We start from the raw sequence: 14,986 nt of genomic DNA, 5'->3' as shown, positions 1-14,986 counted from the left end.
ATGTCTCTTTCTCCCCCAGCCTCTCTGTGTGTCTCTTCCCCCCAGCACCTTATTTCTTTCTTCCCCAGCCCTTCTGTGTCTCTTTGCGTCCCCCAACCCCTCTGGATGTCTTCCCACTTAGTCCATATGTGTCTCTTTTGCTCTTTGTTCAGCCCTACTGCGTGTCTCTTTTTCTCAGCACCTTATCTATTTCTCCCCCCAGCCCCCCTGTGTCTGGTTTTGTCCCCCCACAGCCACTCTGTGGCTGTCTGTGTCCCCTCTGCCCCTTCGTGTCTGTTTGTCTCTCCCCCCCCCCAGCCCCTCTGTGTCTCTTGGTGTCCACCCAGCTACTCTGTGTCTGTTTGTGTGTGTGTGTTCTGCCTCTGCATCTCATTGTTCTCCCCTAAGCCCCTCTGTGTCTTTTTTTGTACCCCCATGATCCCCACTGTGTCTCTCCCTTTTGTATCATGGCCGTGCTATGGACCTCAGTTGAGGAGTTTGTTTCCCTCCACCCAGTCTGTTAGGAAGCAGTTCGGTGCTCCCTGCAGCTTCCTGTCAGACGGGCGCTCTCCTCCTGCTGGTTAGCATGATTCTGTGCCGCCTTATGGTACTGCCTTATGACCTTGCTCCTTACCATCCTCTCTTAGCCATGCAAAGGTCACTCCCTTACTCAAGAAACCATCCCTTGACTGTAATTCACCTGCAAACTATCGCCCCATATCACTGCTTCCAATAACATCAAAACTTCTAGAAAAACTAGTATTCAACTGCCTAACTCACTTCCTGTCCTCCAACTCTCTCCTTGACCCCCTGCAATCTGGTTTCCATCCCCAACACTCAACTGAAACTGCCCTCACCAAGTTTACTAAACACCTTCTTTCTGCTAAACGTAAGGGCTACCAGGCTGCCTTTGACACAGTTGGCCACCTTCTCCTCCTACAGACTCTTAGCTCTCTTGGTCTCTGTGAAACTGCTCGCTCTTGAATCCACTTTTATCTCTCCAACATGTCCTTTTCTGGTGACTCCTCCTCTTCAATGCTTTTTTCATTGGGGACAGGGGCTGTAGTTGGAATAGGCTCAGAAGTGGGGGAAATAAAGGCTGTAATAAGTAGGTAGTGGGCAGACAGAAGCTGTAGTTGGGGAGACAGGTGCTGAAGATTAGTCAACAGGGGTTTTAATTTGTGAATAGAGGCTGTAAGGGGGACAGAGGCTGTAGTTGGAATAGAGTCTGGAAGGAGCTCCTAACCCAGCATCAGAACAGGCCCTCTCGCATACACCCACTCTCTGGTTAGTCCGCTCCAAGGCACAAGGGGCACAGTAGGCCCCTGTAAGTTATGGGCTCAGGGCAGTTGCCCCTTTTGCCCTGCAGTAAAGACCATCCTGACCTTGTCACTGGGTTAACTTCTCCATCGCTATATCTTCAAATATCCTCTTTAAGCTGATGACACTCAGATCTACCTCTCCATCCGATGTCTCTCCTCCTGTCCTGTCTCATGTTAGCCACTGCTTATCTTGCTTTTGTTCCCAGATGTCCTATCACCACCTAAAGATCAATATTTCTAAGACTTAACTCCTTCTTATTTCCCCCCCATAGTTCAACTCTGATTTGTAACTATCATTGTTGACTGACAACATCATTATCTGCTTATCACCCCAAGTCGGTGCCTCAGAGTTACACTTGACTCTAATTTGTCCTTAACCCCCACAACTACCTACACAATAGCAATATTTTCAAAATTTATCAATTTCTGAGTGCTGACACCACTTAGAAAATCATTCACTCCCTTTCTCGTCTTGACTACTGTAATAACCTACTAACTGGCCTTCCTTTCTCACACCTTTCCCATTTCAGTCCATCCTGAATGCCTCTGCCAGGTAAACCCAAATTACTTGTTGTTCAATATCTGCTGCACCCTCTGCAAGTCCTTGCACTGGATTCTCATTCACAGCAGAATTTAATTCAAAATTCTCATCTTGACCTACAAAGCCCTTATTAACGCACTCCCCACTGATATCCATGAAGGATTCTGTGGGACCATGTGCTCCACCATGGGGACATGTGGGAACAGTGCCAGGTCCTCCTTTACTGGACTGGGCAGCCTCTAGTGGCTGTCTCATTGAGCTTCCGCACTTCTCACTGTGAAAATCACAGTGAGAAGACGCTGACGTCCATAGGAATGCATTGAGAAATGCTTTCCTATGGACTGATTGAATGCGCGCGCAGCTCTTGCCGCTCATGCGCATTCAGCGCTAATGTCAGAAAAGGGAGGAGATTTCCCCAGCGCTGAGGGAGCCCGGCACTGGAGAAAGGTAAGTGTTTAACCCCTTTCTCCCCCTTCAGCTGGTGGGAGTGGGACCCTGAGGGTGGGGGGGACCTAAAGACCCTATAGTGCCAGGAAAACAAGTTTGTTTTCCTGGCACTATAGTGGTCCTTTAAATGTTTCTATCATATCCCCCCTGCTTCGTCTTTCCTCCAAGCTATACATGTTAAGATCCTTTAACCTTTCCTGGTAAGTTTTATCCTGCAATCCATGAACCAGTTTAGTAGCCCTTCGCTGAACTCTCTCTAAGGTATCAATATCCTTCTGAAGATACGGTCTCCAGTACTGCGTACAATACTCCAAGTGAGGTCTCACCAGTGTTCTGTACAATGGCATGAGCACTTCCCTCTTTCTACTGCTAATGCCTCTCCCTATATGTGATAATTGTGATAAAATTCCAATTAACTAATTAAGCATGATTGCATCACTAATGAGCAAATTAATCTATTATAGATAGTTAAGATGGCACTAAGAAATTAAACTGTGTCGCACTAAGAAATTCAATTAAGATGACATTGCATCAAATATTCCATAGCATGTCTGGCCAATATCCAAAAATGCCCACGTGCTGAAAAGATGGATTTGGTGCCAACAATGTGTAGAAAGATAAGAGTAGGGACATAGATAGAATAAGATACCGCATGTGTCTGGCATGGGCCTTGGGTGGTCATAACTGGCCTGATCAACCATACTGATTACTTAATGCGCATGACAAGATACATGCTGGGCTGCACTGATAAGAAATCTTGGAAAAAATACAAACTTGGTAAAAGGTATAAAAGACGGAGAAACTTTGCACTCACTTGGAGAACTACCCACCTGTAATGCGGACGCGTGTTGCTAGTCTCTGCTGTTCCCAGAGAGGGTCCCTCCAAGCCTGACTGTCAGAGTTCCCCCAGTCGTGCAGTAAGGACACAACCAAGCCCCTCTAATGGTGATGTATACTTAAGCTGATATATCTAGATACTAAGCTGTTTTGAAGTGAATGCATGCAACTACTTAATGAGAGTTAAGCTTACTCTGTATTGGGTCCTGTGGGTATATTTATGGGATAATAATAGTAAACAGAGAGAATTACCCACTAATTTAATTCTCAGATCCCAAAGAACGTTTATCGTTATAAGTGAAATGTATATCATATAATAAAGTCACAATTTGTTATAAAAATAGATAATATTTATTTTTATATTCAAATGATAATAATATAAGTAACATGCATGACAATAAGCAATGAATATTCAGTATAAAACAATATGCAATACAACGTGGCAATTTAAAAACATTTCCCAATGACTAAGACGTTTAGAATCTACAGCATTAGGCCGTCAAGACAAGATTTACGATTGTCTTTCACAGAGAAACGAAGTGAAACTCACACAGCTGCAGCGTAGAGCAATAAAGCCATAAAAACTTTCAGCTGGCAGTTAGAAATAACCCTTTCAATGCTGGCTAGACCTCTTCTCGGGATTTAAGATCTATTTTATGTAATTCTAAATAAAATAACATTTAACCAGTCATTAACCACCTCCTTGAATCCATCCAATGAGAAATCTATATGTTCAATAAGCTGATATTTTATTTAATTTGTCTAACAGATATTTTATCTTATTTTAGAGCAAATCAATACAGCTGGATAAATGTCACGATATGCTAACTTGTGATATGTCACATAAATACAAAATCATCGTTTTTACCTGCAGAGTAAAAATTTTAATAATGTATTTCTTATTACTAAGATTTCTAAATATGGAAATCTGAACGTGCTTTTATCCAGTCATATATCATGCTATTAATTTTAATTAATTTTAATTAATTAATGGAATTCAGTATAATTACCAGTAAATAGATATTCTCACCAGATGTTCTCAGGTAACTTCAGGAACTTGTTTGTCATGGGTCTCTTTCTCTGCATTACCCCTCCTGGCTCTGCCTTGATCGATCTCTCTCTCTGAATGCTTGAATGCCTTTGAATGCCGAGCGTGTTGTAATGCCTCTCTCCCCTTTCTCTTAACTTTTTAAAGGGAAATTTCTCTAGGTGATAACCAATAGGAAGCTAGAGGTGTGGTTCCTTCCTAGGTAACCATTTTAGTATTTGGACTCAAGATGGCAGTCTTGTCCCACTAAACATACCTATCCAGGAAAGAGTTAACTTTTCCTTGTGGCTATTTTGACGTCATTTACGTTATCTATATGGTGGCTATAATTTTAAATATCCTTTCACTTCAAAGGGTCTTTCTCAGTTTTGTCCAGACTATCTGTCTCCAAATTCTGTAGTAATTCCTAATATGACACATTGTGAACTAAAAATGAACTTCTACTCACAATGGGATCTACATATAGAAAGTAAAATTAATTATTTAATCTTCTCTGTCACCTATGTCTGGGTTTAGAATTTATTCTATCCCATTAGCATTTTAGACAGTCTGTCCATCCCCCGTTCTCAATGTCTTCTCTCTTTGGTTTGTATATACAAGACATTCTTAGCCCTGGCTCAGTTTTAGAGAAAGGATAGAAACTTTGTGTCTTTTGTTAACTTGAATATAACAAAATGGAGTCTGGTCTGTTCAGAGTAGACTGACAATATACATTTTACTTTCTATCATAGCACAAAATGTCTGCCGATATAAATACCCTGACAGTCCCCTCGTGGACAATAAAGTGTGATGTAAATTCTTATCTGCAACTTGGTCTCTGTGTGGTTTCTGTTTCCTATAGCCCAAGATACTCATCCCGAACTGGGTTGTGTGCCCACCAATATCGTTATAAACCTTATTAGGTAATTGATTATTACTTTTTGGATATTGGTGCTTCATGAATTTAATGATTAGGCAAAACACTATACAACCAAGCATTCTGCTAGAAGTTCCTGCTGCTCTATTACATTGTCTGCCTAACTTTAAGTCATCTGAAATAATTACTCCTAAATCCCTTTCCTCAGATGTTGAGGTTAGTAGGGTATCAAATATTTTATGCTCTGCCCTTCGGTTTTTATGCCCAAAATGCATTATCATGCACTTATCCACATTAAATGTCAGTTGCCACAGCTCTGACCATTTTTCTAATTTACCTAAGTCATTTGCCATTTGGCTTATTCCTCCTGGAACATCAACCCTGTTGCAAATTGTAGTATCATCAGCAAAAATACATACCTTACTATCAAGATCTTCTGCAATATCACTAATAAAAATATTAAAGAGGGGGGCGGAGCTTGACCACTGAGCCGGGTGGACGCAACTAACATGGGCTCCGGCCGAGCGGGCACGATCCGGGGCCAAAGCTGCGATCACCTCACCCAAAGCCACTCGGGGTGCGCCACCCACATCGGGGGTGCCCTCCTGAACCCAGCGACACCACTCCGGGGTCCGTGGAGGCCGGGAAAGCAGAGAAACGAATGCGGCCTACTGAGGCTGAAACCAGGGAGAGGCGGCCACTCTCTCCGACACAAAAGCCACTCAGCGACATCTCTGTAACCTACCCCCCCCCCTTTGGACCGGCGGGGGATATCCCGGTCCACACTGGAAGCAAGCAGGCGACCTAGACACGAGCCAAACCGGGGACACTGTCCCACAGGGTAAACCCTTAATGGCGGCTCGGCGCAAACGTGGCAAGCGGAGCACACACACCCAGCCACCCTTGTCACCACTGGAGACCTTCGACCACCTCTGCACAAGCTTCAGGTATGCCCTGCAGAAGAGGGGTGCTACCTACCGGCAAGCAGAGAGAATGGTGACCTCGTGGATACGACCCGCAGCACGACGGAGCTACTATAGGCAGACACCACGAGGCTCCAAAATGGGCACCCGGCTATGCAGACACAAGCGGGCTCAGCGACGGAAAATGGCGGGAGGCCTACCGGGTGCATCCCCCTACATACAACGGAAACCTCCCGGGCCGGCGAAACAACCGCTGCAAGCAAGCGACTCACCTGATCTAACTTCCAGCACACAGAGCAACCTACACCGATGCCACACGCACATCAAGAAGACCCAAGCGACTGTACAGCAGAGGACTCCACAACACACCGCCGGAGCCAACTCCTGCAGCAGCCTCAACAAGCTGGGGGGCGACAGGCGAGAGACTCAGAAGGACAATGCCCTGAGATTACCGGCAATAGGCATCGGCTAAAAGCAACCAATATACCGCCCTCCACAGGTACTCTTAGCCTGGACAGTTACGTGCTATCACAACAAAGAAGCACCCAGACTTTGATGCCTAGTACAGCTGTAAAGCAGACTACGATCAGCACTACTCTGTGCTCCTCAGGACATTTGAGACTACTCATTCTTCCAGTAACTTCACCCTAAGAAATGATAGGCTCTACCTCAGGCCGCCCATGTTTAGCGTGTTTAGCATGTAAAGCAATGACTAGCTCATGGTTTACTATAACCTTGTTTGATGTCTTAAATGTTTCAAAGTATGCATGTTTTGCCTTTCAAGTATAGCCTTAACCATAACTCACATTAGCTACTGACGACGCTCTGGTTATTGAGAGGGGAATGAGGAATAGGCAAGCTTTCTTTGCTACCTGAGCTTCCCCATCATAGTTCATTAACCCTCTAGAGCCAAAAAGGTGCAGCATTTATGATACACGAGACCGACCTTTTTTCTTTCTTTCTTTTCTTTTAAGCATGCCCTTCACTAAGAATGGCCTCAGCATAAGCGGAGAACTAACTGTAACTACACTCTAACAAATATAATCCAAGCTTTGCATTATCCCTAGTTTAATACCAAGAATAAGCCTGGTGTTATACTGGATCGTCTCTTGACATGCTAACCGTATTAACTAACCTCACACACCCAGGGACACTCTGTCTCTGATTATCCCACATACACCTAGACTCAGTGCGCCGGTTGCGGTTATGTTTTGCTTGCATTTAATCATAACATTTCGCTAATCGTTAAGCCTGCACTCACCGCTGCAGTCGGCGCATCAGTTAAATTTTCTGTTTAACTTTAACCTTGTGATCTGGTCTAACTTACACATAAGCCTACTATATAAGCCTGACAGATAAGCCTGATAGATAAGCCTGATAGAAAAGCCTGATAGAAAAGCCTGATTTATAAGCTTGATTTATAAGCCTGATTTATAAGCCTGATTTAGAAATATGTTTTATACGCTAGTTGTTTCAAGCTGTTTTGTCTTAAGTACATAAAAGAGCGCACTGTCTATCCAAGCCACATTACAGTCCCTGTAGGAACGCGTAAAGCCTGGTAGAATGCCGTTGTGGCAACCGCTGTCATAAATGTACTTTGTCTTATTTTACATATGTAACTAAGCTACAGAAACAGTTATACATAACCTGCCATACTACACGTAGTTTAATCAACTATTAACCTATAAAAAATTGTGCAGAATATTCCACATGCCAACCAACTGTTAAATGTCTGTTTGTATGCTGGTCAAGCTGTTGGGGCATGACGAGCCCACTTGTTATGTTTTCATGCACGCTAAAAATAAAGAATTAAAAAAAAATATATATATATATATTAAAGAGAATGAGTCCAAGTACAGATCCCTGAGGTACCCCACTGATAACTAGACCTTGCTTCATACTCCATTGACTACAACCCTCTGTTGCCTGTCATTCAGCCACTGCCTAACCCATTCAACAATATTGGAATCCAAACTTAAATATTACAGTTTATTGATGAGCCTTCTATGTGGAACAGTGTCAAAAGTCTTTCTAAAATCTAGGTAAGCAATGTCTACTGTACCCCCGTGATCTATTATTTTAGTTACCCAATCAAAAAAATCAATAAGATTAGTTTGGCATTATCTCCCTGAAGTAAACTATTTTGTCTTTGATCATGAAAGTCATGTGATTTTAGATGTTCAACAATCCTACCCTTTAACATGGTTTTCATTATTTCCCCACTACTGAATTAAGGCTTACTTGCCTATAGTTGCCCGACTCCTCCCTACTACCTTTCTTGTGAAAAGGTACAATATTCGCTAACTTCCAGTCTTCTAGGACTACTCCCGTTAACAATGATCGGTTAAATAAATCCATAAATGGTTTTGCATTTGGCTCAAGCACTATTGCTTCCACACTAGCTACGTGTGGCTCAATCTCCCCTTCTGAGCGGGCTGCGTACACTTACCACACATTTTGGGGGCGTAAGCATGACGTGGGCCAATCAAATGTTAGTTAAGGATATTTAAACTTTCCTAGCCCTATCCACTTTGCCCTATCATGGTTTCTGTTTTAGTACCCTTTAGTGCATTCCTTGATCTATTTTTTCTGGTATTGACCTTTGCTTTGTATCTGACTCTGAGTTTATCTTTAACCCTGTTCTGTCTTGTTTGCCCATCTCACTGATTACCGTGTACCTGACTCTGGCTAGTTCTTGTTTTCACTGTCTCTCCATTACCCTGACCTCGGCTCGTCTCTGATTACACTTTATCTCTGCAAATAGATACTGATCTGAGGCGCTTTCCCTTTAAAATATGTCTTACAATGTTATACCTTTAACATTATATGTGTTATGTGCTGCTGTCCTCCAGTGTATAACACACAATAATACTCAGTATATTAATGAATGAGTTAGCGCACAATTTTAAAAGACTCTCAAATTAGAGAGTAAATCAACATCTACACACCAAATGCCAATCTGAGAAACTTCCTGCACAAAATCATAACACGCCTCACGCCAGTGCAGAGGTGTATCACGATCATATGCAGGGATTTGAACCACATACTGGATCCCAAATGGGACTCCACAGTACGACCAAACACGCCTAGAAACACAACTCTCACACGGGAATGCAAACCCTTAGTCCGCCTACTGACCTATATGATGCATGGAGGGTACTACACCCCGAGGAAAGGGATTATACATTTTTCTCCCAGGTCCACAACACCTACTCCCGGATAGACGGGTTCTACATATAGGGTACATTCCTCAACCAACTAACATCTTGCTCGATAAGCACCATTACATGGTCTGACCATGCCCCAATCCCTCTTGAACTGCAAGATGCATATGACTACAAACACCGCAGTCCGTGGAGACTGAACGAGACCCTTTTGAATGACTCACAATTCTGTAAAGACCTAGCCACTGACATGCACCTTTACTTTACTAACAATCAGACACCAGGAATAACACCGGAAACCTTATGGCAGGCACACAAGCCGGTTATTAGGGGATTTCTCATAGGAAAAGCAAGCGCACTAAAACGAGAGTCCCAAACAAAAACAAAAAGCTGGCTAAAAACATTGTACACTCTCAACAAGCAAAACCAAATAACCCTAACACCAGAGTTAAAAAGACAAATTCAGGGGGGTGGAGCCTAGCAGGCTAGCTGAGCGGGTGTGCAAAGCTTCAGCTCCTGCCCAACTCAGCACGAATCGGGGATTAAACCCCCCAAAAAACTGCTTAAAGCACACCAAGTGGAGCTGGAGAGACGGGGAAACCCGGGGGAGTCTTCCGACACCAAAATCAAGCATATACCCCACCGGGACACTGCTCTCTGAGGCCCACCGGAGATCGAGCAGTGGAGCAGCCACGCTGACTGACCTGGATATGGACTCCTCGGGGCTCCCAACTCCTACCCCCCCCCCCTCTGGACCGATGGGGGTTGTCTCGGTCCTCGGCAAGCAGCGGGAGAGTCAGTCACAGACCGATCCTGCAGCCTGAGAAACAGCGACAACGTAGAAACCAAGCACATGGCGCACACAAAATGGCGGCGGCAAACTCACTCCGAGAGCAACATCACAGAGCCGAACTGGAGGAATGCTGCGACATACAGCAACGTATAACAGCAACCTTCGCCCGATTCTGGTCCCAGCTCAAGCAAAGAATGCAAACGCCCCCGACAACACCGCGAACCCTTATGCCCACGGGCAAGCGGAGAGAGGTGCCCTGGAAGCAAACAGGGGCGAAACGGCAGGGTGTAAACAAGACGCAACACACGCAAATCATCGCCACTCACCCCGAGCACCACTCAGCCTCGCAGAGGATCCACACAAACCGGCACCCCAAACTGATTCCCCCGGCTCCCCGCTCGCGCACAGGCATCAGACCCTTAAACACACGACACCGAGCCTATGGTCTGGGGGCCTGGAACAGACTCAACCCGGTACCACACCTCCATAAGAGCAGACAGCTGACACAACGTGGGGCAATACACTTCGGGGAACACCCCAGAAAGGCACAGGATTGGACCCTCAACAAAACCGCAACCCACAGTCTGGCGGTGCACACCCGGGCGGAACCAAGGAAATGGGATGGAGCGCAGAAATGGCGAGACGCCACTGCCACGCACCTGGACTTTTTTGCCCTCACACCACCTAGGCCAAACACAGGACAAGGACTGCCAAGCGAAAACCGACCACCACGCAGACAGGGCATTGGATGAACGGGCAAGTATACCCGGACTGTCTCAAGGCACGGGCACTGATGGCACTGCAGCCCTGGACTATCCTAGCGAACACCCGACAAATTCAGGCTTTCCTGTGAGCCCCTGGCATCCCTCTTAGCCTATGGGACTGTCACAAACCCTGATTAATAAGCTGAGCAGCGACATGCAGAGCTCCAAATAAGGGGTACCGCACATTATGCAATGAACTAATGTCCATTTACTTCACGTAGAAGACCATAGCTTGCTTTAAGATACATCGCCCAGTCTAATAACGCACCTACCCTGTCCTGGCAAGCATACCATAAGAAAGGGCCTGAGAGGCAATACCATTCTCAAACAAGGCAGATGTTACTCCTGCTCATAAGCATTCACTAACTCCCTCTGAACGCAGGTCACTCTACTGACTACACTCCACGCACTGCTCCAGCACAGGGGTTACCCCCACGACCGACACTACACAGGCACATTAACCCCAGCAGAATCCTACACGTCGCACAATCACACAGCAAACCGATACGCTACTCACTAATACCCTGCCATCCACCTAACCTAGATTACAACGCAAAGCAAGCTTATGTACACCTCAATCTGTACCTTCAACTATCACTCACTTATATGACTCGCAAGTACATACAGCTAGACACGCAACTCCAGCTAGGATTGAACATGTTCATTTTGAATATTTTGTTTGCCGATATGCTTGTATGTAATTTGATTGTCCATTATTGTTCTTTCATGTTAAAAAAAAAAAAGTGCTGTACTGCTGACATTTCACAACAAACTTGATCTCAACCTTATTGTATTGTATCTTTTATTCACTTGAAAATGTCACTGTGAGCTTGTTAACTAAAACATGCACTGCAAAAATAAAGAATTCAAAAAAAAAAAAAAGACAAATTCAGGAGAAGTTGGCCTGGCGAAAACAGGGTTCCGCCTTCGAAAACTCAGGGCCACACACTACGTTGTCAGGGTATTTATATCGGCAGACATATTGTGCTATGATAGAAATTAAAGTGTATAGTGCCTAAATCATTCTGAACAGAGCAGACTCCATTTTGTTATCTTCAAGCTAACAAAAGACACAAGATTTCTATCCCTTCTGTAAAACTAACCACTTTTCCAGAAACTAAGGAATGCTTAGTATATACAAACCAAATTGATAAGAAATGAGAACGGGAATGGACAGACTGTCTAAATGCTAATGGAATATAATTAATTCTAAACCCAGACATTTGTGACAGAGAAGATTAAATAATTTAATTTTACTTTCGATATTGTATAAGATCCCATTGTAAGTTTAGGGGTCATATTTAGTTATAACTGTCATATTAGAAATTATAGCAGAATTTGCCAGACACATAGTCTGAAGAAAGCCCAAAGAAACTCTTTGAACTGACAGAAAACTTAAATTATAAATAACCATAAAGATAAGGTAAATTACGTCAAAATAGCCACCAGGAAAAGTTAATTCTTTCCTGGATGGGAATGTTTAGTGGGACGAGACTGCCCTCTATAGACCAAATACTTAAATTGCTATCTGGAAGGTAACCACACCTCCAGTTTTCTATTGGTCTATCACCTAGTGAATTTTCCCTTTAAAAAAGTTAAGACAAAGGGAAGAGAGGTATGCAAAAGGAAGCAAAGAAGCAAGGAGGTGAGCAATCGGGGGCAATGCAGAGAAATCCATGACAAAAATCCACTCCAGGGCACTCAGAGTTACACACCATCACACATCCATTCAGTTCCTGAGACTACCTACTCATCAGATGAGAATGTCTACTCAACTGGTAATTATACTGGTTTCATTTAATTAATCTAATTTAATTAACATTTTCTAATAGCATGATATATGACTGGATAAATCCCGATCAGATTTCGATATTTAGAAATCTTAGTTACTAAAGAATATATAATTAAGCATTCTATTCTGCAGATGGAAAGTAATAATTATATATATTTATGTGATTTATCACATGTTAGTGATGTAGATTAATTTAGAAATAAACAAATATGTTTAGAAATCTATCCTGTCCAAATGTGAGATGATTACATTGCGTATACGCAGAAGTAAATTCCCACTGACACACGGAGTTCAGGTTAAAATAACTTCGAGAAAATTTAATGGCATCTGGCAAAAAACAGGCTTGCAAGCCCTTATAAGACCAAAATGACATCATCATTGAATATCAGATAATAACAAATAAACATCATTAATTGGATTAAATGTTAAGTGACTATGTCAGTGTCCACCCATCAATATTATTAATTGGATCAAGAACTAAGTGGTTAGCTAGGTGTCCTCCCACCGGGAGGTGGTATTGTTCTGGACACGGGTGTGGACAGATGGCTCAAGCGCCATCTCTCCCAGCATGAGGCTTACTCGGTGGGAAGGGGGGCTTGAGCGTCATTTTGGGCAGTTAGTGATGTCAGACTCTCGGTCAGGTGCAGGGTTCTTTTATGAATAGAACATTTCATTAGGCCTGCTTCACATGGCCTTGGCCTTGGCTTTGGTTATACTTTGTTGCATGTTACAGGAGATTCAATAATTCCGGAGTCAGCTATGTCTTTATAGAAAATACAGTCTCTATTCATTACACTAAATGTTGCTGGGAAATTCTGTCATGTAATGTAGTTTAAAATGGAGGATCTGTCAGGGAATGTGGGTTAAAATGGAGTTAGTGCAAAAATTCAATACAGGTTCAATACAGGTTTTTAATAATTCTACATCTACAGTCCCCCCATATGAAATGTTAGATTCTAAAAGATAAACTTTATTTGTTAATACCAGAAGACGTGTTAGCCCAAAGGCACAGAAACCCCGTGGCCGCTAGCTAGGTGTTAATGCAAAGTGCAATTCTGTCCCTTAATCTGACCCTAGTAGGCTAACTCATCCGTCAGCATGGCTCTCGAACGCTTCACTCCCATGGGTGGCCCATGGTGGCTTGTCCACCACTTCTCCGCACGGAGGCTTTACCCATCACAGACGGATGCTGTCCCTAAACTAGTCCCTTCCTAGAACTCTTGCACTTTATCAACAAAAGGGATAGTTTGCAGCGGTATACAGGGTGAGTTGAGATCTTGAAAATCTTGGTCATCAACTGCCAGATGTGCAAAAGTTGGTGTTGCTTGGTCTACAGTCTTCTGTAGGAATTTTCTCAGACAAGGGAGGACACAACAAACGAGATGAGCAAAGATAAAAAGAGAAATTAGTATTGCTTTACCAATATGCATTAAAGCTTTTTGCCATCCTGTCATCCAACCAAACCATCTTTCCCAGGGATCTTTTATCCCAGAATTTCTTTTTAACTCTTCAGAGAGCTCATTTAATTTTTCTATGGCTAAGGTGACTTTACCATTAGGGCCTGTGTTTTCTGGGATGTAAGTACAACATGTCATGGTGTCGGGCAAAACTTTACATACACCCCCTTTTTCGGCTAGAATCATATCTAAGGCCATTCTATTCTGGAAGGACATTTGGGATGTAGCCTGCAGCTGTTCGGCTAATCCCTGGAGGGCATCCCTGGTGTAATTAACAAAGCGCTGTTGGTTGTAATAAATGTAATTTATCCAATTCAAATTCTTGTTTGCAGTAACTATGGTAAAAAGTGATTCAAATCCTGCAGCAACTTCATCTCTTGCTTTAAATTCATTGGGCACCCCCCTAGGCACCCCAATGGCATCAATATAAATGTGAGGGTCAAAACTGCCTTTTACTGGGGCTTCACGCTTAACCTTGGCTGGTGTGTGTTTGGACTCATGTGTGTCAGGGTGTGTGTCAGAGATAATATGTATAGGCGTAATGGCTTTAGCCAGAGTACACTCCCCCCACCATTCCTTGTCCATCCTGGATCTTAGCTGTAAATCCCCACACAACCAGTAAATATCCCCCAATGACCTAGTATGGAATTGCAACAAGTTCATGGAGACATTTCTGTAGGTGGCACAATACCCTTTAGAGAAGTTACCCAAGAATTTACCAATTCCATCATAATTAGCATAACAAGTGTAGTTACCTTTATATACTGTAACACCATCTGGGGGTTTGACATCCTTGGTTAAAAGAGGATATTCCACTGTCCATGCTTTGCAGAGGGACCTATTGAAATTGTAGTGGTAGGCAAAAAGACTCAAAACACATTCTTCTAAATCTACTGGCAAGGTTAAAGGTACGGTGCCGAGGTGAGGCCGGGCACCACCACACACATAGCATGCGGTTCTGTTATGTTTGTTGGCATTATATTTCATCCATTCCAACCATAGATTAACATCATTAAAACCTGTTTCAGCGGCCATGGTGTCTTCAAAGGTGGGGTTTGCAATG

This window comes from Pelobates fuscus, chromosome 4 (genome assembly GCF_036172605.1).
Source record: "Pelobates fuscus isolate aPelFus1 chromosome 4, aPelFus1.pri, whole genome shotgun sequence".
In the NCBI taxonomy this organism is placed as follows: Eukaryota; Metazoa; Chordata; class Amphibia; order Anura; family Pelobatidae; genus Pelobates; species Pelobates fuscus.
The sequence above is the reverse complement of the archived record's forward strand: the minus strand, read 5'-3'. Positions refer to the sequence as shown.